Source organism: Podarcis muralis, chromosome 9 (genome assembly GCF_964188315.1).
Source record: "Podarcis muralis chromosome 9, rPodMur119.hap1.1, whole genome shotgun sequence".
In the NCBI taxonomy this organism is placed as follows: domain Eukaryota; kingdom Metazoa; phylum Chordata; class Lepidosauria; order Squamata; family Lacertidae; genus Podarcis; species Podarcis muralis.
In genome coordinates, this window is record NC_135663.1 from 55,837,248 (window position 1) to 55,862,295 (window position 25,048).

Genomic DNA, 25,048 nt, shown 5'->3' on the forward strand with positions numbered 1-25,048 from the left:
TTACAGCCTGTTGTCAGCCTTTCTTCCAAGCACTACGGCTGGGCAATTTAAATAAAAAACCCTATTCATTCTACCAGCACAGACCCATCCTTCCACACAACTCAAGCCTGAATGGATCACTTAGTCATTGCCACCCTACGGTTGACACCTCTGAATGAAACAGCAAAGAACCTGGTGGCATTTTAAAGAGTAACATAGATTATAATATATATTTTGTGGATTACAGTCAAATTAATCTGAGTTACATGTGAGTACAAATACATGCATTTTTGCTGGGTGGGGTAAGTCCTGGTGCCAACTACCTCTGATGTATAGCATTTTAGGGCATAGGATTCCACACTCACACATCTTAAACAGATTTCAAGTTATCAACAGGGAACAACGAGAATTGTTCCAACACCTCAAACACTGCAACTTTGCAAATTGCCTCTCACCACATAAGAAATGAACAATTGCTCCTTTGCAGTAGGATGCAGGTCTATACACAGAACTAGATGAAAATAAAGCATTCCCACCCCACCCCCACCCCCAGATACAAGTAATTTCAAAATAAGGAGGTGCAAAAAGCCTGTTGTTTTTTAAGGTGCTACAAAAGCAAAAGCTTGTGTGGTGTACATCTTTGAATAGTTTACTGGGTAAAGGTAATTTTAAATCCTCTCCTAATGGCCTTGCTGTTGTTTTGAGTCCTGGGGCTGCTTAATGAGCTTTCAAAACTAAAGCTTTTGCTTCCCTCCCCCTCCCCCCCTTCTTTCATAAAAGGCTTACAGTTCAAGCTTAACTGTAAATAGATCAGGAATTCATGAATGCAAAATGAACCAAGGCCAGGACTGAAAACATTTCCCACTACTTACAAACATTTGCAGCCTTCATTGACTGTGTGCCACATATCATTACAATGATGTTCTTCATTGGCTGGGTAATAATTATTCATTTGGTATCTTTTTCTTGTGATTCTGAGCTCTGTCTCAAGTAACAGTTGGGAAGTCTTAAAGGCTTTTCTCTGGGGGGATGCAGGGGTATGCATGCCCCTAAACATTTTATGAATCTTTGTACTTTTGTCCATTTACTGTATTTATTTTCCCCAATTTGAACTATAAAATGGTGATTTTCTTGAGTCAAAACATTCCCCCCCCCCCGAAAAAAGCACTGCTTAAAGGCAAAGGACCCTTTGTACCCTAACTCTGAATTTTCTGCACTGATTTAAAAGAATTATTTCTTGATCTTATGCTTCTTGTTTTCTTGAGGGTGTTTACTATGACCTCAAGTACAACAGAGCCCTATGTAACAGACCACTGTTCCTCAATCTTAATCCCTTGGACAATGTCTAAGAAGGAATTGTTGACTGGGAAGATGAGTTGCATAATTTGGGGACTCAGGACTAAACTCCACTGCAGGTCATACTGCAGTTGAGACATTTGCTTGGGAGCCAATCAGTGACGCCAGATGATTCTAGGGAGCTGGGCTTTGGTGTGGACTGGAGGGGGAACCTCTTCCTCCTGGTGCTCTGCTTGTTTTAAAATAAATTAGGAGAATGGCCCAGGATTTTGTATCACTGGGGCATCAGCTTTTCTGGAGTAGAGCCCACTTTGTCAGATGCAGTTTACTGAGTCCATATCTCGCTCCTTGACATGTCATTGTTATTTTCAGTCTTTCGATGGTCACAGAAACAGGCCATGGCAACAGAAGCAACTTCACTGTGCCAGCTAATCTCTTAAAATAACTCTGAGTAATATCTGCTTTCAGGAATAAGCAGGTTGTTGCAAACAAATCTTGCTGGAAAGGGAGAGAGTGGCAGATCTAGCCAACTTATTTGCAAATCTTCTCTTGAATTTGCTTTTCAGAATTGCAAATATAGCCCCGCCCCGGAGACATTTGTCATTTGTATTTAGCCCCGCTCTGTTTCACACCCCCAAGGAACCAGGAAGTTATCCTAAAAAGAAAGTAAAGTTGAAGTATGCATGGACTGTTTTATTTTGCATTCCATATACAGCAACACACATGTTTTCCCATGGCTATATAAGTCACCAGTAGGGATGGATGAGAGGAGGAGATTCAGGGGTGACTATGTCAACAGTCAAAGCCATAGGTCAGTCAGGGCTGCCTCACTCACACACCATATGTCCCCTTTCCTAGATCTGACTGTAGTGCCTCTGCTCTTGCCAGCTCCTATCTTCCCAGACACATCCTGCATCCCTTAATTGAAACACAACAAAACAATTTAAACCCAACAAAACCCTCAAATATTAAATTTTAGAACACACATGTTAAAAGCAGTTTGCAATTTAAATCATTAAGAAAACCATTTATAAACAGCAACAGGCTCCTTTCCATCAACAAAATCCCCTAAACAATATCAGGTGGAAAAGGCCTGCAAAGAAGCAAGCAACGTCCTCCAGGACTCGCGGCAACCTGGACATGCATAATTCAGGGTTGGCGTCAAGACCTTGTAGACAAAAGGAAAAACAAAACCACAATTTATGTAGTTTGGCATGACAAGAAGGGAATGAAATATTGAAGAGGTGTAATGTACTTTAGCACATGTCAATGAACCTGGCCAGCAAGAGAACTCCCTCCTTCCCAAGGTACCATGAGACTCTGAATGGATTCCTTTGATTTCATGCAAATATCACCCACTCAGAACCAAAGGGGTTTCTAATGGTTTCAGCTCCTGCTATTTATGATATTTAAAAACTTGCTGACAAAAAGAGAGCCTACTGTTGTTTTTTAAACCAGCATTCAACATGCTTGTCCTTACTTTGAGAAGGGAGCTCTCTACAGATGTTGCCATCCCAGGACCACTGAAGAGGAAAAGCCCTGGTGTCGCCAGGTAGAAACTGCCAGTCCATGTAGAGAACACTAAACAAGATGGCTCAATGGTTTGACATGGCATGGTATAAGGCAACTTCCTATGACAGAGGAATGGGGCATAAATGATGCTTGGGAGAGTTTGCCAGTTAAGGGCTTGATACCAATTTGAGACAGAAAGGACTAGATGACTTCTGAGTCCTCCTAGATATCTACAAGGTTTTCAAGGGAAGTTCAGTATGTAATGAAAACATCCCTAATTTCTTTTTCTGAGCTCCATGTAAGAGATGTATGCGGAATCATTCCTACTTGTGAACTTAGACAGAAATTGGTGAGAATATAGTAGAAACCCAATTTTGCCCCAGGAATCGCAGTGGGTGACATTTTCCTGAAAATATGAAGTCTTTGAAGGGCTATGAATTATTATTATTACTTAATTTATTTGCATTACTTTTATTAGTTTTTCTTGATTGACAGTGAAAATTGATAGTAATAAAGTACTGAACTTGACTATTCCAGCACTAAACTTGGAATATGGAAGCAGTTAGGAGTCAGAAAGAAGGCAAATCTGATTAATGATTGAGAGCGCAGATGCTAACAAGCCTTGACAATGTAGTAGTATACAAGGGTTGCATAAAGGAAGAGCTATACTGATACTGAAGATTTTGCAAGAGGACAGAATTTAACAGATAAAAACAGTGCACCAAGAGAAATTGACTCCAACAGAAGAGGTTGGCTGCTTGGATTGTTAGAAGCATTACTGATGGATGATGAATGGGCCAAACTCATTGTGTTCCTGCTTGCAGATGCAAAACTTCTAGAATGTGGAGAAACATTGTGGAGTCCCTGACTCACACCAAGTCGATGCCACATAACTCCATGTCCAGGGAGGAGTGCTGGAAGAGGGCCTTGGAGCACCGGAAGCACTTACTGCCAATGGTGATCACCTGCCTGCCAGACAGCTTGTAACTCTTCTCCAGAGAGGATGACAAGGAGGCCATGGCCATCATCTGCTTGAAGTCCAGGGCCCTTTAATGTCCTGCCGTCTCAGTTGTGGTAGTGAAGCAATAGCCCCACTTGGTCAGGATATTCATGATGTGGCCAGTCAGGACGCAAATGGCCAGGTCAAGGCACAGGATGGCATGTGGCAGAGAGTACCTTTTATAGATGAGCACCATGTGGGATACCTACATGACTGGTGGTGCAGCCAGAGGTGTACAGCAACAGCACAGCCTGGATGACCACTTACATGGCCAGCACGCTGAAGGTCTCAAACATGATCTGCATCATCTTCTCCCAGTTGGCCTTCAGGTTCAGGAGGGCTTCGGTTAGCAAGACTGGGTATTCCTTGGCGGCCACCCACAACTCGTAGAAGGTGGGGTGATCTTCTCCCTGTCATCTCACTTGGTGATGATGCCATGTTCAATGGGGTACTTTAGAGTGAGGAAACCCCTCTTGTTCTGTGCCTTGTCCCCCATGTAATTGTCCTTCTGGCTCAACTCCACCATGATCTTCTGGTGCCTGAGCCATCTCATAATGGTGGAGAAGACTGCCTGGGAATTATCATCCACAAATCTCACTTTGCACATTCCATAGCCATTGTCCATGACCAGAGTGGCAGCCTTGCCACCGGCCATTTTGAATTGATCTTAAGTTCAACCTGCGGAGACCATGCCTTCAATGGCCAGGGAGCAGCTAAGCATGAATGGGGCCCGAATCGAATACTTTTGATATTTGAGAAGGAAAACTTGATTCAGGAATTATAACATCAACAGAAGGGGTTGTAAATGTAGTTAAATGTTGAAGTAAATACAGCAGATTGGAAGAGTGGAACAATTAAAAGGGGAAAGCTCTATAAAGATAAATTATATGGGAAGAGCAGATGGGAGAGAAAGGACATTGGAACAGATGTAAACATTATTCTAAAGTAGGAAAGATTTATCAAGACAGCAAACAATACTGAAGAGTTTATTTTTGTCCATTGCTAACAGTGCTGAGCTTTGGCCCCAAGAGAGATAAGAGAGGAATATCCTTCCTTGATCACCAGCCTGGGGAGTAAGCGAGTGATGGTCACAAGCCAACTGCCGTGCCATCACAAACTTATGCATGCTGTTACTTCATGCGGTTTCTTTCATATAAAGTGCTGGATTCCTGCTAGGCTTCTTAAAGGACTGAATAATACAGAAATAAAAGGCAGCTTAAAAATAAATCTGAATGGCGATGAATGAAAGGCACACTCAATTTCCCCCTCACAATTCTGAAATAGGTGCAAAAGTATTAGACTGGAAGAGGAAAATGCAGGAATTAAAACCGATGGATACCAAAGTGCTTATGCTAAGTTGTGACAAAGTGTCCCAACATGTTTTAAACAGAACAATATTTCCTCCAGGGGAAAAGATATGAAAGTAGCATTAAGAAAGCAGATCTGAGAGTTAAATATATAACGTGCATGTGTGTCCTTTAACCATTTAAAAATACATGTACCGTACAAGGAGCTGTAACATGGCAGTGTTTGGGGGATGGAATAGGGTTGATCAACACAGATACACACACACACACACACACACACACACACACACACACACACTGTATGAAGAATTCAGAACTCTACATTTTCCTATCCTCATTTTCAACTTCAGTAGAAAAGCTGTTAGCTACTGTTCTTTTTAAAAACAACAATAACGAAGTTTTCTATTTGTATACATATAGCCATATTGGAATGGAAGAAGAACTGGAGAAGTGATAATGTAAGGAGAATGAAGTTTCAAATTAAATTTGATGTGCTTTGGGCCATTGCATAGCCTAGTGAAGTAAATAAGATGCTTTATAAGGGTTTTGGAACACAACAGGAAAGATGGAAAATCAGCTTGGGGCAAGCTACCTTTCCCTGGCAAGACCCCCATTGCATGAACCATCTCCAACATCTCACCCATCTCTCCAAATCCCCGAAGAGTAAGCTGTGCTTTACAGTCAGAATTCTGCACCATCAATGAACACATTTGTTAAATCAGGTGTTATTTGGTTGCTAGTACGACTACTAAAACTAGTGTTGTGCCAGCACTTTAGATAACTTCTCATGAGTGCAGGGCATCATGGGGTGCTTGTGAGAGTCGTTCAGTGTTCAACACTCTGCAGCTCCCCTGGGTGACTATAAAGCCCAGGGTAGGTTATTTTGAGGTAATTCCTCCCATGGGGGTTCTTTAGATTAGGAATTACAGAGAACATGTGAATCTGCAAAGCAGTGGACAACTGTTTGCTAGGAAGAAAAATGCATGTACATCAATCTGGGCCACCTTACAATGATAAGGCAAGCTCAAAATCCTGCACCAACCAGAATTCTAAAGAAATTCTCAAGGCCCTGAGAATAAGGCAGAAAATTGAAGCCCTTTTTTCAGGGGAAGATGTTTTTGAGGAACTGGAGCACAAGTTTCAGCACAACTAAGAAACAGAAACACTAGGATGCTGGGGAAGTGAGAGCACAACGACAAAATGAGTTTAGTAATAAATTCACCAATTTAAAACCACTGAAGTGAAATCCCAAGGAGGAGGAAATCCCAGAAGTGTAACTGGAATTCTCCAAAGTCTGATAATATATAGCAAAGCAAAATATATGGGAAAATGTCATTTCTTTTGTTCTGAGTAAGGAAGGAGTGTACACAAAAGACAGAAATAGATTTTCAATTCTAAGCATACCGATTTCTAAATAATTAATCCACAGCGGTCTTTATTTGCATAATTAAAAGCTAGCAAGTCTTCATTCACTGCTCATTTCCTTTACCTTCTTGAGTTATCCACTTTTCTCAGTGTACATAATTAAAAAGAAAATTTAGAGTTTATAAATTAATGAGACTAATTAACAAGTACCCACAGATGTAATGAATCACTGTGCCTTTGGGAGTGCTTCTCAAAGTAGCCACACTAAGATAAGATGGATCTAGAGCTGGTTCACATATAATGCCAAACTATGGCTTTGTATTACTGCCGCAAGCCTCAGATGCACATGCTACTTCTTCTCCCATGCAGAAATCCACTGTCTTCCTGTCTAGTACAAACCATAGTTTGCTGTTACACTGACATACATTGGCTATTTGGATGGAATGGCAAACTGTGGCTTATACTAAACAGCAGGATGCAAGCCAGAATATGAGGAAGTTACGAAGGGCATGCATGAGACTGAGAGTCATTTGTCACAGGATTGGTGTGAACTGTCAAATTCTGTTCTAGCATGAGTTTTATGAAGCTCTATTCCAGGGATCAGCAAACTTTTTCAGCAGGGGGCTGCTCCACTGTCCCTCAGACCTTGGGGGAGGCAGACTATATTTTTTTTTTTGGGGGGGGGGTGATACAAGAGCGCCACGAGCCCCAGTGGCAGCTTACCTGTGTCTTGTGAGCGGCAAGGGCTGGCAGCGGCGGCGGGATGATGAGCAGTGTGTGAAAGAGTTCTGGAGAGGAGCTGCTTAAAATGGCAGCCGCTTGAGCACTGCTGCTGCTGCTGCTGGCACCAACAAAGCCCAGCCCCCTTCCTCCTCTAGGCAGGGCGGGGAGAAGCCAGGAGGAGGGAGGGAGCTGCTGCCACCGCCATGTGAGGGAGAGGGAAAGAACGCACATGCTGGCAATCCACGCAGCAATTCCCAGACCATCCATGGGCCAGATCCAGAAGGCAATTGGGCCTGATCCAGCCCACGGACCTTAGTTTGCCTACCCATGCTCTATTCTGAATGAAAAAAATCTCCATTTACTTGGTGCAAACTACAATAATTTGTTCTGGGCACTAATTAATTTATATTAATCTGCAAAGAGCTTCCCAAACCATCATCCTGACAGTGTCACACACTGTCCTTACATCACCAGCATCTCTCTCCATTCTCTCAACTGTAACTTTCATCCTGAGGAAATTTTCTGTGAAATTCAAAAGCTAGCTCTCTACATTGTGATTTTAGTTTAACTCAACAAAGCTATTATACTGTTGTCCAAAGAGAGTTTCAGCTGATAAGAGTTTTAATTTATATATATCCATATAACAGTTGATTGGTAACATTGGTAACCCAAGAACTTTTGCTAGCTTTTCATCAAATTGCTCAGAATTATCACTATTATTTTTTAAAAAAATGTTTATTGATCTTTGAAAATACAGCTGTAAAAAGTCAATAGAATTCCCAATTTCCAGTTTCTTTTGGGCAAAACTTGCTGACAACTAAGTGATTAGGCAAAACTTGGTGGCAAGTGATTATGGACTGACATAGACTCTTCTGAGAAAAGTCTATTTTTTATGTGTCTTGACATTCTAGGTCACGTATAGTTTGGCCACAAGTCACCTGTAGAAGTATCTGTAGGCTAGACCTACCCTGATGTAACTGTAGCCTTCCAGACTTGGATCATGCCCATTTAATCAAAGCACTCATTTTCCAATGCATATAGGATATACCTAAAATATATACCTATTAACATATACTGCATATACCTAAAACAGAAGAAAGTCAGACTGTCACAATTCTTGAAGGAGATACGCCCGGACAAATGGAACAATCACCTGACTACCATAGGTGGATTGAGATGGGGTCACATCAGGATAAAGACAGAAAGAAGAATACAGCTCTTCAAAGAGGTACGAGGCTTAGGGAACACTTCAAAATTCCCAACCACCCTGATTCTGGTCACTGATTTCAATAGTGTCATTCAATCCTAAGTACACTTTGTATTGTAGCCTAAATGTGTCATATACTGCAAAAAGATAGCAAGTGCACTACAATACTTTCTCCTTCCAGCTGCTCTGAAAACATTCTTCAGGCAACATTTATGTTCTGTACAGCAGATAACAGCTTAATTGTTGAAGAGGTAACTCCAAATGTAAACTGATATCAAGACAGACCTGCAAGCATGCTAACTTTTGTCAAATTATATGTTTGTTCTTAGAAGTAGCACTAGCATATTTAAACAACTCATTTTAATTCACATTATATTCGGGTGAAAGGAATGAAGGCCCCTCAAACTCATTTTCAACTTTTAGCTGCTGCACATTTCTATGTAAATCAGAATAATTTTCCTCTATCCATCATGTCAGAATACCTCTTTAAATAAGCACATGCATTAGAATTTTATGTATACATGGTGCACAATTTATCAGTGCTGACGCACAATTTATGTTGGAATACTTCTGTCTACAGCAGTATCCCTGTAGTTATAATAATCGACTGCTCGTCCATTGTAATAAAAATCCGGTAAAAGTTTGTGATGCTCATGGCAATACCTATGGCGACTGCTTGTTCCATCTGTTTCTCATAAAGAGTGGAATGAGTTCATGCTAATGTCACAAACTTGAATAATAATTGTGCAGTACATGTCAACGAAGATTACGAATAAATCATTTATCATTTAGTTCATACTTTGGTCAACACAGCCATAACACAATTATCTACCATCATAAATCTGTGGCAAGATGCTAAACCCAGGAGACTAAAGAATTTGACCACCAATACAGAGCTACCTTCACTGCATTAATTTTAGTTAAAGTTGGAAAGATACAAACAACAATTATGGGTAAAAAATTAGAACACTTGTAATGTGAGGTTCTTGACATCAGACACCTAGCTGGTATCACACACCAAGTAGCAAGCACTAAGTGGTGGGTTGTCTGCTTCCCATTTTGAGCTTCTTCCACAATATTTGAGATGGAGTGCATGCTTCTCTCTCAAGGGAAGGCACACATTCACTGTGTCATTTTGGCATTCTCCAATGCAGTGATACCTCTGGTTATGAACTTAATTCGTTCCGGAGGTCCGTTCTTAACCTGAGGTACCACTTTAACTAATAGGGCCTCCCGCTGCTGCTGTGCTGCCACCACACAATTTCTGTTCTGATCCTGAGGTAAAGTTCTTAACACAAGGTACTACAGTGGAACCTCGGGTTACAAACGCTTCAGGTTACAGACTCCGCTAACCCCAAAGTAGTACCTTGGGTTAAGAATCATAGAATCATAGAATCATAGAGTTGGAAGAGACCACAAGGGCCATCGAGTCCAACCCCCTGCCAAGCAGGAAACACCATCAGAGCACTCCTGACATATGGTTGTCAAGCCTCTGCTTAAAGACCTCCAAAGAAGGAGACTCTACCACACTCCTTGGCAGCAAATTCCACTGTCGAACAGCTCTTACTGTCAGGAAGTTCTTCCTAATGTTTACTAATGAACTTTACTTCAGGATAAGAACAGAAATTGCACGGTGGCAGCGGGAGGCCCCATTAGCTAAAGTGGTACCTCAGGTTAAGAACAGTTTCAGATTAAGAATGGACCTCTGGAACAAATTAAGTTCGTAACCCTAGGTACCACTGTACTTCCGGGTTAGCGGAGTCTGTAACCCAAAGTGTTTGTAACCCAAGGTGTTTGTAACCTGAGTTACCACTGTATATAAAATAAGTTCCAGAGGGTGTGCCTCCTTTTAAAAATGCCACTACAGCAGTAATGCAACAGAAAGATACAAGATGTAATATATATCTATGTGATCCAATAGCCCTCCACTCCACTCCCCACTTCAAACTGCTTTTAGAGCATGCAGGTGCACGCCATGGATTAAGTCATTTAATAGTCATAAGATCTTGAAAAGAAAGAGTTGGCTATAAAAGAAACATACAATATTGAATGGAAAATGCATAGATCAACACACACACACAAACAGATAATAAAAAAGTCTATAAAAGTGCCACACTGCCACAGGATTTTGTCATTTCCTCTTCAATATTCCCAGACAATGATCTTTCTGGACTTCATGACTGACATTGAGAAAATACAGTTCACATTAAGGCCCAGAGGCCAGACTTTCAAATGCATACAGTCTGTGTTCATTATGAAAGATAAGAGTTTGAGTTGAAGTTAGGTTCTGTAAATACATGCATCCATGCAAAAAAACCCCAGTGTTGCCTGAATTTTAATATTCTGGATTATTAAAGACCTCAGATATCATTCCAATATAGTTTGTATCCCTATACTGTAAACTAGGAATGACTAACCTGTGACCCTCTGTTACTGTACTACAAATCCCATCACTCTAAGCCACATGCTCAATGGCCAATGGTGAGAGGAGTTGTAGGTTAGCAATATCAGGAGGGACGCGGGTGGCGCTGTGGGTAAAACCTCAGCGCCTAGGACCTGCCGATCGCATGGTCGGCAGTTCGAATCCCCGCGGCGGGGTGCACTCCCGTCGTTCGGTCCCAGCGCCTGCCAACCTAGCAGTTCGAAAGCACCCCCGGGTGTAAGTAGATAAATAGGGACCGCTTACCAGCGGGAAGGTAAACAGCGTTCCGTGTGCTGCGCTGGCTCGCCAGATGCAGCTTGTCACGCTGGCCACGTGACCCGGAAGTGTCTGCGGACAGCGCTGGCTCCCGGCCTATAGAGTGAGATGAGCGCACAACCCTAGAGTCTGTCAAGACTGGCCCATACGGGCAGGGGTACCTTTACCTTAATATCAGGAGGGCCAAGGATTAGGTACTCTTGATATGAACCATGAAAAATAATGCACTTTCAATTTTGTTACATTTAATTATGGTTCTTATAAGTCACAATCTGTTCCCCTGAGTAGAAAATATCTCATGAGAAGCAGCTGACAGAACTGTGCATTTTATTGAGATATTTAGCTAAATTTGGTCTGTATGCTCAGATGTGCAACCATAATTCCGTGTACTGACTGGAGTTGCACAGTGCTTCTTAGAAATCACTGACGAGAATGGCAAGACATTGTAATACTCATTGATTGACTGCACTTCAAAATGGCACAGGATTGCCCCATAAGCATTTTAAGCACATGCTGATTAACTCTTGAAAAGTCTATATCGCACACATAAAAGAGCTCCAACAACCATTATGGAGTTATCCATATTCCCTGTTAATTATCCTGATGTTGTTTTATAGGAAGTGATTCACATCCAGAAAAAGGGCTAGAAATACTGCACACTATAAATCCCATGTTTTATTTCACTTGGGTCACAAATCTCCATCACTCAGAAAATGTAATTGTAAACTAGAAAACACAACAGGTTTTACTATCGTCAGCAATATGAATGCATATGTCCTATGGCCACTACTTTAATAAGCAACATGGGATTGGTTCATCAGTATCACCTGATTACCACTGGAGCTCAGAATCCTGATTTTATCAGTGACCCAGCTTGAACTGCTTATTGTTCCCCTCCTCTAACTAGCAGCTCAGAGGGTGGCACAAGGAAAGGAAACCTCAATATGATTTTAAAGGCTCTCAAATTGACTGACCGCCACAACTCCTGACACACTTACCACATATGTGGGTGAAAGACAACTGATCCCAACACAGAAATGACTTTTCAAAATGATCAAAACCCCAATAATTTTGGCTCTACCATTCTGTTTTTGCATGTGTCAAAAGGTAAATAGTGATAGTACTGAACAAAATTAGGCCTGCAGTAACATGTTGCAGCATAGGGTGCTGTGGTTCAGGGTTCTAGCCTTTCCCTTCCTTTCTACCACTCAAGTGTCAGACAGCATTTTGTAGCCACTAGGAATGCTCAGATCTCTCTGAGATGTTTCTACAGGTGCGCCTCTGTGGCGTTTGCCCTCCTAGGTGTGTGACATCATACTGGGTTCATAAGGAAAGGGTTAACTAATTGTAAAATGACTAATCAATAGGAGCCCAAGGGGAGGAGTTAGAGTTAGGGTTGTTAAGAAGTCAGTCTGGAGTTAGTGAAGAGACGGAGAGGATAAGTCTGTGGGTTGGGCTAGTCTGATGTGAGAGAGTGAGAGAATCTGTTAAAAGGAGTCAGTCAAACAGTTGATATAATCAGTCAGAAGGTATTAGGAAGGTATAGGCCAGTAAAGAAACTACAGTTAAGAAACTGACAAGAATATTATCTGAGAAACCATAAACTTGTTTATTTGGTTTAATTTTAACAACTGTCTGGACTCAGTGTGTACCCGAGTGTAATGGGTTGGTGGTAGCAGGGAAGCAAGCACAGTGGTGGCACAGGGATCAATAGACCGTTAAATGTGTGGGGAGCCTGTGTGATTGCCACAGCCTCCCTTAGTGTTTTTTTCATAAAGATGTTGTGTTTCCCCAAGACTGTTCATGTCTACCTTTTCTGCATGCATGTGTGTGCAATGTCATTGTTTAAACTACGTTACTAGTGGCACTCACAACTTAATCAAAAAACTGATGTCCTGCCAGTTCATGACATCAAAACTTAACTCAGAGTATGCGGGGGTTTAGGACAGCAGACGAAGTCATTGTGTTTTGAATCAACTTCTAGTGTCACTCCAAAATTCTTAAGTGATATCTATTTTGTTGGTCAACCATACAACTAGTTCTGTCTTCACATACAGCTACAGCAACAGTGAATTTATCATCTCCCCATTCTCACTGATTTGCCAATGTATGGAAGATGGAAGCTGAGCACCGTCTGCCCGCTGGATAAGTAAGCCCTGCCAACAGCATCTCAGATATCACTAAAGTATGTTTGGTCTGTTCTACAACATATGTCTTCCAAGTCTCTTTCCCTAATTGATTTGGGAAAGCCGAGTCAATGTGAGCACAACCTTGATTGCTCTGTCTTTTCTTTCACAAACCAACAGATGCTGGGATTTACGTTTGCCAACCTTGACAAAAGGCTTTCAATCTCAACAAAGTAAAGACAGATTCACCTGTCCTTTAGTCTATGTACTAAATCCTGTTTTCTTGGTGAAACAAATGGAGCTCAACACTACCAGACAGCCACAGTAAGGGATACTTCCTGTGCTGATGGGAGGGAAAGCCTACCAAGGCAATTTTCCACCACCACCATTCTGTTCTCTGCTACCGGACATATCCAAGAGCACATCAAAGAACAATGCTTTTGGTATGTTTCCCAGCGCTGCTTTAAAGAAAGAGGCTTTCAGCATGCCAGTTTTTAAAGCCATATCACTATTGGCTGCAGCTGTAGAGGAAGGATAACAAAAGTCTTCGGCGAGCTAGAAAGGGCAGTCAGTGCCATTTCCAGTCACAGCAAATAGTCAGACCAGGGCCAACACCCTCCCATATGCAACTAGCTTTCACGATCTAGCTAGTGTGGCAACAGCAATAACGTCTCTTCTTTGGCAACAGATGGCATGCTTGGCTCTGATCCGTCTTGCAAATGTAAAATAAATCAGAACCTCGTTACAGCAAGGAGGTTTCCGTCCCTCACAGCTTTCGTGCATTATCCTTATTAACTTTAATACAAGTGTGGTTATGTAAGGACATACGGTACCTTTCTGGTACTAAACGACAAGACCTGTGAAAATGCCAAGCTCTGCAATAAATGCTTACGAAGGAATTCCATTGGCTTGCACCGATAGCGATGACTCGCAGGAAGAAGCAGCCAGAACAGAGAAAGTACGGAGATGTTTCCATTAAGATGCTAGTCTTTGTGGGGCTGGGATAGAGAGAGGATCAAGAAGGAGACTTCCACATATCCACTCCCTTGTATCATGAATTGTGAGGCGAAAAGACTGAGTTAGAAATGTTTGCACCTGCCAAAATCAATAGGCTTAGCTACACCTAATGATCCATAGGATTGTTTTGCGGTAGGAGCAGGTGGAGGTGGGCGGAAGGGAGGGAGAAAGGTTGTATTGTAGGCTGCCAGAAAAACCTGGATTTCTTCTAGCTTAGTGTTAAAATGTCTTTCTGTTACACTAGCATTTCCCAGCCATGATTGCTTTGGATGGTGGAAGTTGTAGTCTAAAACATCTGGAGGGAACCAGGTTGGGAAGGGCTGTTCTGGCACAAGTGACAATCTATTGGTGGGCTGGGTCCACAGAATCAAGGGTCTGCCTAGGGCAATACTTAGGGGTTGGGATGTTGGAGAATCCAGATGAACAACCCCTCCCCTTTAGCTTTGGTGCTAATGGTTATCTATGGAATTTATAAGCCCATCCTTCAGCAAATGGTCCCAGAATAAAATCATTCCCCAAAATATTTTATTTAAAACTTATCAAAAAGGCAGGAAAACAGCAGGAAATAAAACCCATAACACGTGACATGACGACCCAATCCACCCCAAAAGCCTCGGCCCAAACATAAGCAACATCGGTGTCAGACATTCTTCAGAGGGGAGATGGCTCTAGAGATGGGGGTGTCACCACTTATTGGACCCTTTCTTATGCCACTGCCCCACATACTTTTCCTGAAGATACGACAATCAGAAATGCTTCCACTACTGACCTTCATACATGGGCAAGCACATATAGGGAGAAATGTTCCTTCAGATATTGGAAGCTCAAGCCATTTTTTCCTTAAGGCTTCTATCTATGGGAGTGGGGCCCAGTCATGCTGAGGAAGAGATAAGCCAGCCATCTCCATCTTTATATGGATTGCCCACCTGTGTGCTTGGAATTCAGAAAGAAAAAGCAAGAAGGAAGCTACATGTGAATATCTAGCTGGGCCCCAAGAGGCTTGTTTCCTTTTCAGAAGCCCCTGTCTTCTAAATGTATGATATTTGCAGAGACCTCAAACATGCCTGGTAGCAAAAGGAAGCTAATTCCTATATGGCTCTTTAGCCCTTTTATTCTCCTTGCTAAAGGTCATTTCAAACATTATTCGTTTTGTTGCCTGAGGCAAAGGATAAGATGGTGCCACTCTCCATTCCATGTTAAAAAGCCAAGCAGACAAGCAGCTGAACTTTACTTAAATGCTGTGAATGAGGCAGCACATGTGAGGGCAGTAGGTTAGTGTAGGGCAGCTGGAATGGTATAAACAGCTCAGTCCAGCACACTGTGCGGAAGGTCCAGTTTTAAAAGTGAACAAGTCCCAATTCATTCTGTCAAAAGTGGGACGATTTTCAGTTCAACTTCCTCCTCTTATAAGGCAAACTAGTTCAGCTCAAGTCAACCCAAATGAACATTTTAGTTCATAAAAAGTTCATCCTTGGCAAAAGATTAAAATCCAGTTACAAGCTGCTGTGCTAAAGCACAATAAAATCAGAGGCTGCACACAAGAAAGATGTCTGACAGACAGAATGTCAACAGGTGAAGCTTTCCACACGATTAGGGATGGATGGATCCGCCAATTTCCGTTCTCATTTTTCCAATCGTAAATTAAGTTATTTCTGCAGCAATTTGCATTTTTAAAAAAATATCATGAACATTCATACCATTTTAGTGTAAATTTCTCCCCAGTATTATATTCAGCTTTGACTAAAATACACATTTTTGCAAGCAGTTCCCCCCTAATATAATGCACTTTTGTAAGTTATCTTCACTAATACAGTGGTACCTCTGGCTATGAACTTAATTCGTTCTGAAGGTCCGTTCTTAACCTGAAACCGTTCTTAACCTGAGGCGCGCTTTCACTAATGGGGCCTCCTGCTGCCACCGTGCCACCAGCACACAATTTCTGTTCTCATCCTGAGGTAAAATTCTTAACCCGAGGTACTACTTCTGGGTTAGCAGAGTCTGTAGCCCGAAGTGTTTGTAACCCGAAGTGTTTGTAACATGAGGTACCACTGTATCTTCATTTTGTGCACACTTCCCCCTAATATATGTATTTCTGTAAATTATGATATGTGCAAATTTTGAAGGCTAGCTGTGTTTTGGTTCACATTGTTTCAGAAAGTGCAAATTTGATTGATTTGGCTTTACGTGTGTACTGAATTGAATTTCTCCTCCACCCCCACCCAAAATTGTATTTTCATACTAGGAAAGGGCTTACCCTGTTGTATTTGTGCAAGTCACACACCTGTTAAAAGCAAAATGCATCTTTTGCTTTTGTCCTTCTTTATGCAAGCTGCTCCTCTTGGAAGAGAACAAATCTCTTCAGCGGGGAAAAGCGACAGGAAATGCCTCACATTCCTTCCTTCCGACTGCTTAGCAACAGTGATTAAGCATCCTTAGCAACAGAAGTGCCTCCACACCTGCCCAACAATCCTTAGAATGTCGCCTTCATGTTGGCTGCCTCACACTGCCGAATGGTAGAGCTGTTTCTGGGAGTGGCATCAGATCAGTGCCAGATTTACATATAAGCTAAACAAGCTATAGCTTAGAGCCCCACTCTCTTGGGGCCCCCCAAAAAATGTAAAGGAAAAAACTGGATGTACATTTCCAAAATAGAAGGGGGGGGGAATAAAATAAAACCTACATAAGCAACAGTGTTTTGTGTTGTGTAGGCTCCTATGATGTAAGTAATGGGCCCCACCTGCTAGCCTGCTCCCTAAAATATCACTGGTTGGCTCATTTCTATATATAGGGTGCCTACATTCTGCATGTGGAAATGGCTTTAGATACCTATTAGGGTCCATAAATTACCATATATCATATATCCAGCACAAACAACAGGGACAATTTGCTGTTGACAAAGGACAGCTGGACATATAAAGGGCCCCTTTACCTTCAGTAGCTTAGGGCCTCATCACACCTAAATCCGGCCCTGCATTGGATACAGCAGACACAAGCCATAATAAACTTGTTCATCTATGCGGTGACACAATATGCTTCATTGCTTTTGCTGCAGCTAATGTTGTTTTCTCAGACTAGCACGGCTACCCCCGTGGAAGTAGCTCATGAATTAAGTCAAATATATCCTTTAAATGGTAATCTGCATTTTCATTATAAAACTAATATTACAATCATTAATGGCATCTGTTTATTTTGCTTTGGTGCCTCTTTGCAAAGCTCAAGGGCAGCACACAATAAAATAGATTAAAAAATACACACGTAAGGCATAATAAAATATTAAAAGTAGCCATAGCAGGGTAAAAAGTTATATACTTCAGCCACAGGCTTTGATAAATGAGAACGGTTTTTTGCCCTCACGAACGGCACTGAGGGAAAAGGCAGCTATGGTAAAGGTTCACTCTTCCTTTTTTTTCCACTATGCAAACTGAATGAGCTCAAACCAGGGTCTAGCCTGCATAATACCAGTGGTCTGGTATTCAGTAGCAGCTAAACAACAAAACCACCCCAATGAGATTGAAGTTAAATAGAAAAATGTGGTTACTCCTGAGCATGGGTGTTGCTGAATTGAACTTGTGTTTCTACAACTCCAGTTCTTGGTTAATACCAATTCAAGCCAGGTTTTGAAGCGAGGAAGAAATCAGATGTCACTTAGCAATTCTCTAAGTGTGGAAGTTCTGATAATGGGTCCTGTTATTGCCCTCAGGCTCCTTCTCCTCCTCCTCCTCAATTGGGCTTTAGAAGTGGCTTTTATCTTTTGATCTTTTACATGCAGTTAGTTAGTGAGTTATTTAGAAGATGGGGGGAAACCACAGCAAAATACAAAAACGATCAGTATGGCAAGCCACAACATGTGTACTTGAGTCAAAAGAGAAGTTAGGAAAATTACCAATTATCCCTTCACCAATTTATTGTAAACGAACTAGAATATGCAAATCTCATTTAAAAATTGAAGTTCTGCACACACCAACACAATGGATATGTACTTTGCAAGCCCTTTGAATAATACAAGAACCATTATTCAACACATACTTGTTAAAACGCCTCAGTGTGTACATCTGTCATGCATATTTCATATTAATTACTATTGCAAACCTTTTTTAAATCTTCTGATGCAAGACAACTACTGTGTCACTTTCAGGGAGAAATGCAATGAAAAATAGGGTTGCTTTTTTATCAAGATGGCTGCTATATTAAGAATACTGTTTGACTCCGTTGGTTTTGAATTTATTACACACTGGATGCTGTAATTCAATTAATTAATTATGAAACAAGGCCAACTGATTCTACCCCATTCTGTTCTATTTTTATTTTAATCCCAACCACCCAACCAATTTGAGATGGTCCTTTCAATACCTTATATTTTTTGCACTCCCAAAAATACAGAGTAAATGTATGGGTTTTTAAAATTCTCCTCAAACACTATCAATTCTGTCTTCAGATTGGCAAAAGTTAGCCACTGATGCAAAAATTCTTAAATACAGAGGCACAGTGAGGCAGACACAGAAGGGCATGTTCTCACCGTACATTTAAAGCAGTATGATACCACTTTAAGTAGTCATAGTATCCTCTAAATAATTCTGGGATCTGTAGTTTGTTAAAGGTGCTGAGAGTTGTTAGGAAACCCCTGTTCTCCCAGTGGTGTCACGAGTGCTTTAAATGTATGGTGTAAATGTGGCCCAAGTAATAAGTTCATAAATTACTAGTTTTATTTCTGTTTTCACCGCCACAAAGCATCACATGATTATTTCATGTCTTTTTTTGCTTACCTCAGAAATCCAACTACCACAAAACAAAAACAAAACAATTATTTGCATAGTGTCAATCATGTTACTTCCGCAGAAGAGATATTTCCACCATCGTAGGTGACCTAATTAAGGCAGAAAAATAGTTTTCCCCGCCAAGGATTTTTTGATAGAAAAGCTTCTCCGTTAGTTTGCAGCCAGTGTTTTACAGTGGCTTGCCTATATTTGGGGGGACTAAAAATGAGCCTGTTTTGTGTGTGTGGTACAATTATAATTAACATATTCCTAAATAAATTGCTTCGCGGACTGAGTAAATTTAGAAAGACAAGACAGATCATAACAGATTTTAAAAAAGAATATAAATATAATTATTTTTGACAAAATAAAGTTGTACTACTACTTGTGGCATACATCAGCTTCTTCTAATTTTGAAATATAATAATTTAAATCTGATACAGTCCGATAAAACACCATACACACACACACACACACACACACACACATATTGTATACAGCGGTACCTTCATTTACGAACTTAATTCGTTCCAGAAGTCCAGTCTTACAACTGAAAACGTTCTTAAATTGAGGCACGCTTTCCCCAATGAGGCTTCCTACCACGGGTGCCCTTCCACTGGTCAGCTTTCATTCGTTTTCCGGGGCAAAGTTCACTAGCCGGTTTTGCAGAGTGTGTTGCCCAAATCGTTCGTTAACAGGACTGTTCTTAGACCGAGGTACGACTATATGCATATACATACACACTGACACAGTGAGGTTCTCTCCTTTGGATAAGTTGGTATCAAGTGACTTTTAGCTCCTCCCTTCCAGTGGATGTCTATACTGTTAGAACCTAAGCAGCTCTTCATATATGGACTTCCTGGTAATCATGCAGAATGCCATTCACATGATATTTGGAATGTGAAATTGCTTCCTTTCCTCTTTCCTCCCTGATCATCTTTGCCTCACGTCTCTTAGATGAAAAGCCATTACAACAAACCAGCTTAACTTGTTTGGGAGAAATGCAGTATAGAAATGAAGGGATGTATCCAACTAAGCTATACAAAGACCAGACCTGCTGAAAGTAATGGAGTCAAGTTAGTTGTGTCCACCAATTTCAATTGGTCTATGAGTAGGACTAAAGTTGGATTCAACCTTTAGGAAATAAATATTAAATTAATTGCATGTATTAATTACTTGCATGCGACACTCCAGACTTTACCTGGAACCAAATAAAAGAGAATGCTGTGCTTCTAATCCTGACAAACCTACCAATGGAGAAGACCTATCAGTCCAAAACAACTCTGCTGTTAGAAAGTCCTATGAAAGTGGAGCTCTGGGATACAGCTATGCCTCCATTTTCTCTACCTGAACAGGTAACCATGCCCTGCCTCTAACCCTTTCCCCCAAGCCACCTGAAGCTCAGGAGAGTTCCTTCTCCAAACATGTCATGTCCATAGGTGTTGTAGCTCTGTGCTGCCAACCACAGCAGAGCTCAGTGGAGGAAGAAGCCAGCCAAATCTCAGGGGGGTACTTGCCTGGAGGCAGAATCTGTATACAAGGTTCAGTCCAGTCCTAAGGTCAGGAATATCTCCAAGGGCATGAGAAGCAAGAAGCAGCAAGGTTTGGCCAGGAACAACAAATGTTGTTTCCAGCAACTGACTGAGGCTGGAATCCCTACTTAAGAAAGCTGAAGCCAGCTGGTTCTCATCAGGAGCAAGAAGGCTGATGAGCAGCAGGTGAAGTCGCTTTGCCTTCTGCTCCTTCAGGCTGCTGCTCAGCAGGTGAAGCCCATGATACTAGGCAGTAGAATGCTTTCCAACCCAACCAGATCGGTTGGGTCATTATAGAGCATGATCCCTTTAGGTCCAAGCAGATTTTTCTCTAAAGTGGTAGAAGCTGAGAGCCATCTGTTAAGCCTGAAGTTGGCTCAGGACTATTGGTGAGCAACACAGCTAAGCACATTGCTTGTTGTTCTCTTTGCAGAGAGCTTGATTTGTAGCCAGCTGCCAGAGTGAGCTATCCAAGGTCCTAAAAGCCTGCATCAGATCCTGGACCAGGCACCCTCAAACTCGGCCCTCCCGATGTTTTGGGACTACAACTCTCATCATCTCTAGTTAACAGGACCAGTGGGCAGGGATTATGGGAATTGTAGTCCCAAAGCATCAGGAGGGCCAAGTTTGGGGATGCCTGCCCTGGACTATTGCACTGCTTGGCTAAGACACCCCCACTTACCCAAACTTAGAATAAGATGTATCTGAATGCAGAGGGTTAGTTCGCACATGCATTTTTATCCCTTGGTAACTGTGGCATCAAATGGTGACTTCCATGTGTGAATGAGTCATTCTCGGTCTGACACTTTCCTACCACTTGATGACATCTTAAACAGAAAAAACCCCTGCTTATTTACTGTGTCAGTGCACACACTCAATTGTAAGTCATCAAGCAAGGCATGGGACTTCCACATTATATTGAATCCTCCTACTCTAGTTTGCAGTAGTGCTGAAAATAGCGCTTTTGATGTGAAAAGCTGCATATTTTCTGAAAGACTGTGTGTGCATGCATGCTATTAGTAGCGACAACTTACCAGTTGTGACAGAGCCATTGTAGTTGCTGGGGACAGGGTATGACACCACCCCATTTAACAAACCCACCAGGAAGGAAATTAATGAATTGAAGACTAGTTCATTAAAGTAAGAAACAGAAAGGAACACATTGATTGGCTATGTGGCACAGAGAGCCTTCAGATAATGGGATGATCTTCAGTCACCTCCAAGTCCTCATGCTCTCAACTATTCAGTTCAATACTTGCCACATGTGACACGAGGATGGCAATAACAATGAGGTTCGCCGTGCCTCTCTGTATGGCCCTTGAGACTTTCACTAGGTCAGGCTTCTCTCTGCACCCTCCTCAAGGGCTTTTTGTCAGGCTGCAATGTATCCTTGAGCTGTGATAACGTATCTTGCTTGCCTGAATGGAGGATGTTTGTGTGTGTAGAAACCTCTCACAGCTGTGCAGGTTGGAATGTAGACGACAGTATAAAGGTAAGAGCCACATGAATTGCTCCATGCACTTTCCCCTTTGGCCACATGCACCACTGCCATGCAGCCCCCGAAAAAAAGATGAACATGAGACAATGAGGCAGGAATGCACTTCCTCTTTCCAGCTATCTAGCAGCTCCACCTGGTACGCAGGCTAAGACCCTACCTGCCCACGGACTGCATGCATGCTCTAGTTATCTCCCGCTTGGACTACTGCAACGCGCTCTACGTGGGGCTACCTTTGAAGGTGACCCAGAAACTGCAATTAATCCAGAATGTGGCAGCTAGACTAGTGCCTGGGAGAGGCCGCCGGGACCACATAACACCGGTCCGGAGAGATCTGCATTGGCTCCCAGTATGTTTCCGAGCACAATTCAAAGTGTTGGTGCTGACCGTTAAAGCCCTAAATGGCCTCGGTCCTGTATACCTGAAGGAGCGTCTCCACCCCCATCGTTCAGCCCGGACACTGAGATCCAGCGCCGAGGGCCTTCTGGCGGTTCCCTCATTGCGAGAAGCCAAGTTACAGGGAACCAGACAGAGGGCCTTCTCGGTAGTGGCGTCCACCCTGTGGAACACCCTCCCTTCAGATGTGAAGGAAATAAGCAGCTATCCTATCTTTAAAAGACATCTGAAGGCAGCCCTTTTCAGAGAAGTTTTTAATATTTAACACTGTACTGTTTTTAACACTTGATTGGGAGCCGCCAGAGTGGCTGGGGAAACTCAGCCAGATGGGCGGGGTATAAATAAATACGGTAATAATAATAATAATAATAATAATAATAATAATAATAATAATAATAATTTCCTATTTAGAGGGAGGGCAATGATAGGGTTCTGATGTCCTCAGCCATATTGCACCCCCAAGTTCTACTCCAAAAGCTTGGAGATGCTTCATGGTATGGGTGGTAGTGCAGGGAGGAGAAGTCATCAAATTTATCCTTTCCCCGGCAACCTTCAGAAGCAAAAGTGGATATCACAAAATAAAATAAAATTGTGCAGCACCTGTTTTCATTGCTTCAACATTCTCATGCCTTTGTTATTTGGATTCCGTTTTGCCACAACAAATACCAGCCCACCAAACTCAGTTCCATCTTCAGAGCTGAATGTGCTCATGCGCCTAGTTCAAGGAAGTCACACCCCATCCCTCTTGCATCACCAAATTTCTCATGCACTATAAGAAGATAAGACATCTCCCACAATGTGCTAGGAAGAAAGGAGGCAAATGTCTCAAAACGGAAATGAGAAATACTAATTTGTCTAGAAATTCTGATCATTGATAAAAAATGGTTAGTGGATGCAATATGGCAGCATATATTTTGAAGGGGAAAGGAACTGCAGATAGCAAATCTGCAAATATCTCTGGTGAATAACATTTTTGTGATCACGCAATCAAGTTCATTTATGGTCTGCAGGTCAGCATTTAATGGAAATGCACAGCATAGGCAAACAATATCAGGATTCACTTTGGGGTATGTAGCGTAACAAATACACAAACAAATTTGTAAACGACCTGTGGAGTGGGGGTGTACACCTGCATAAAGAACAGGGAATGCTAGCAAATGACTGGGCCTAGAGATATCTATTTTAATATGTGGTGGCATTGTAAACATAATTAGAGGTTTAATTGCATACCTAAATATAATTGGTGCATTGACATGTGAAATTAATGAAGATTTATATTTGTTCAAATCAGTTTCATGCAGCTTCTTTTTCAACAATTAAAATTACTGTGCAAGATTACAAAATCACATCAATTCTTCCTTAACTTCTTTGAATACAGTAAAACCAATGTAATTTTGCATTCAGGTAATATGAATGTAGAGTTTTATCCCCATCGGATATAGTTATCCTAAGACATAAGTGTATTAAAGACACATATACACATATATACATACATACAAGTTATGCTGGGCAGCGCAGGGGGGGGGGGGAGAGAGAGAAACCAGCAGAAATGAATAAGATCTAATTATCATTTTCAACTAGTCTCAAGTTAAATGTGACCTTAACCTACAGTTAATTTTATTTTAGCTACAGAGTGATTTATAGGAGAACTGCTTTAGAAGTTGCCTAATCAGTACTGATGAGCATGATGATAAGAAGGGACAATTATGTTGATGAATACAAGGGCACAAAAATGGCTCCCTTCATTTTTTTTAAAAAAGACGATATTTTCAAAATGTTGTTGATCCAGTCATAAGTGGGGAGGCCTCAGTCCTGCAAAAATTTGTTTACCGTTTATGTTTCACCAAAAGCTGAGAACTTTAGGCTCAAGTCGCTCATGGGTTCTTCCGATACGAACTTCCTTTACATCAAAGGAGAGCCCAGGTCTTAAAAATTGCAAGGGCAACAATTTATTCTTCTGCCATCACAGTCATCCTCTGCAACATGGAGCCGGTAATATTGCAGGATAGAAAAGTCCACTATTTTCAGCCAATGTTGAAAGAAGTTTTCAGTTGCCATTTTCTAGTGGAATGTTCCCAGACATAATTCTGTGCAAACCAGCCCGCTCTAGCAGGTATCTCCTTTTTCCCATACTGTGACATGCTCAACCTCCTGCCATCTGGCCCTTCACCCCATTTTGGGGTAGCCAGAAGAAACCTCATCTGCCAAGTCCATTACTGCCTGCCTGCCCACCAGTGGTGAGTGCCTCCTTCCATCCATTGATAGGGCTTGCTTAAAAACAAAAAGGTTGAGAAGCAAAGAGCAATCATAGATATTCCAGCTCACTCAGGTTGGCTTTTCTGTAGGTGCAAAACTCTCTTCTGCTGGCGAGTTTATAATTAATTCCTTCCCCTGCCACTAGTAGCTTCCCTCCAACATCAATCTGCATTCTGGGAGATTACTTAAGTCTGGGTCTGTCCTCTTCTCCCCATCGTCCAGTAAAAATGGATTCTGGCTTATGTCACATTGTTTCCATAACTCCCGAGTCTCCTTTTTTGCTCCTTGGTCACCAGATCTCTCCCACCCACCCATTTTGTGATTTCAGTAGAAGTTTGATCAGGTGAGACTTTCCCCATCCACTCAGAAGCAAATTCCACTGAGT

The 25,048-nt window shown here is 41.8% G+C and overlaps 1 protein-coding gene and 1 pseudogene across 1 annotated transcript in view; both read right to left on the reverse strand.

Moving 5' to 3' along the window:
* The window catches only part of SGCZ (sarcoglycan zeta), a 587,076-nt gene that overhangs the window by 265,283 nt on the left and 296,745 nt on the right, over positions 1-25,048 (reverse strand). The window lies entirely within an intron of this gene.
* Positions 3,657-4,412, reverse strand: LOC114604059 (actin, cytoplasmic type 8-like; annotated as a pseudogene).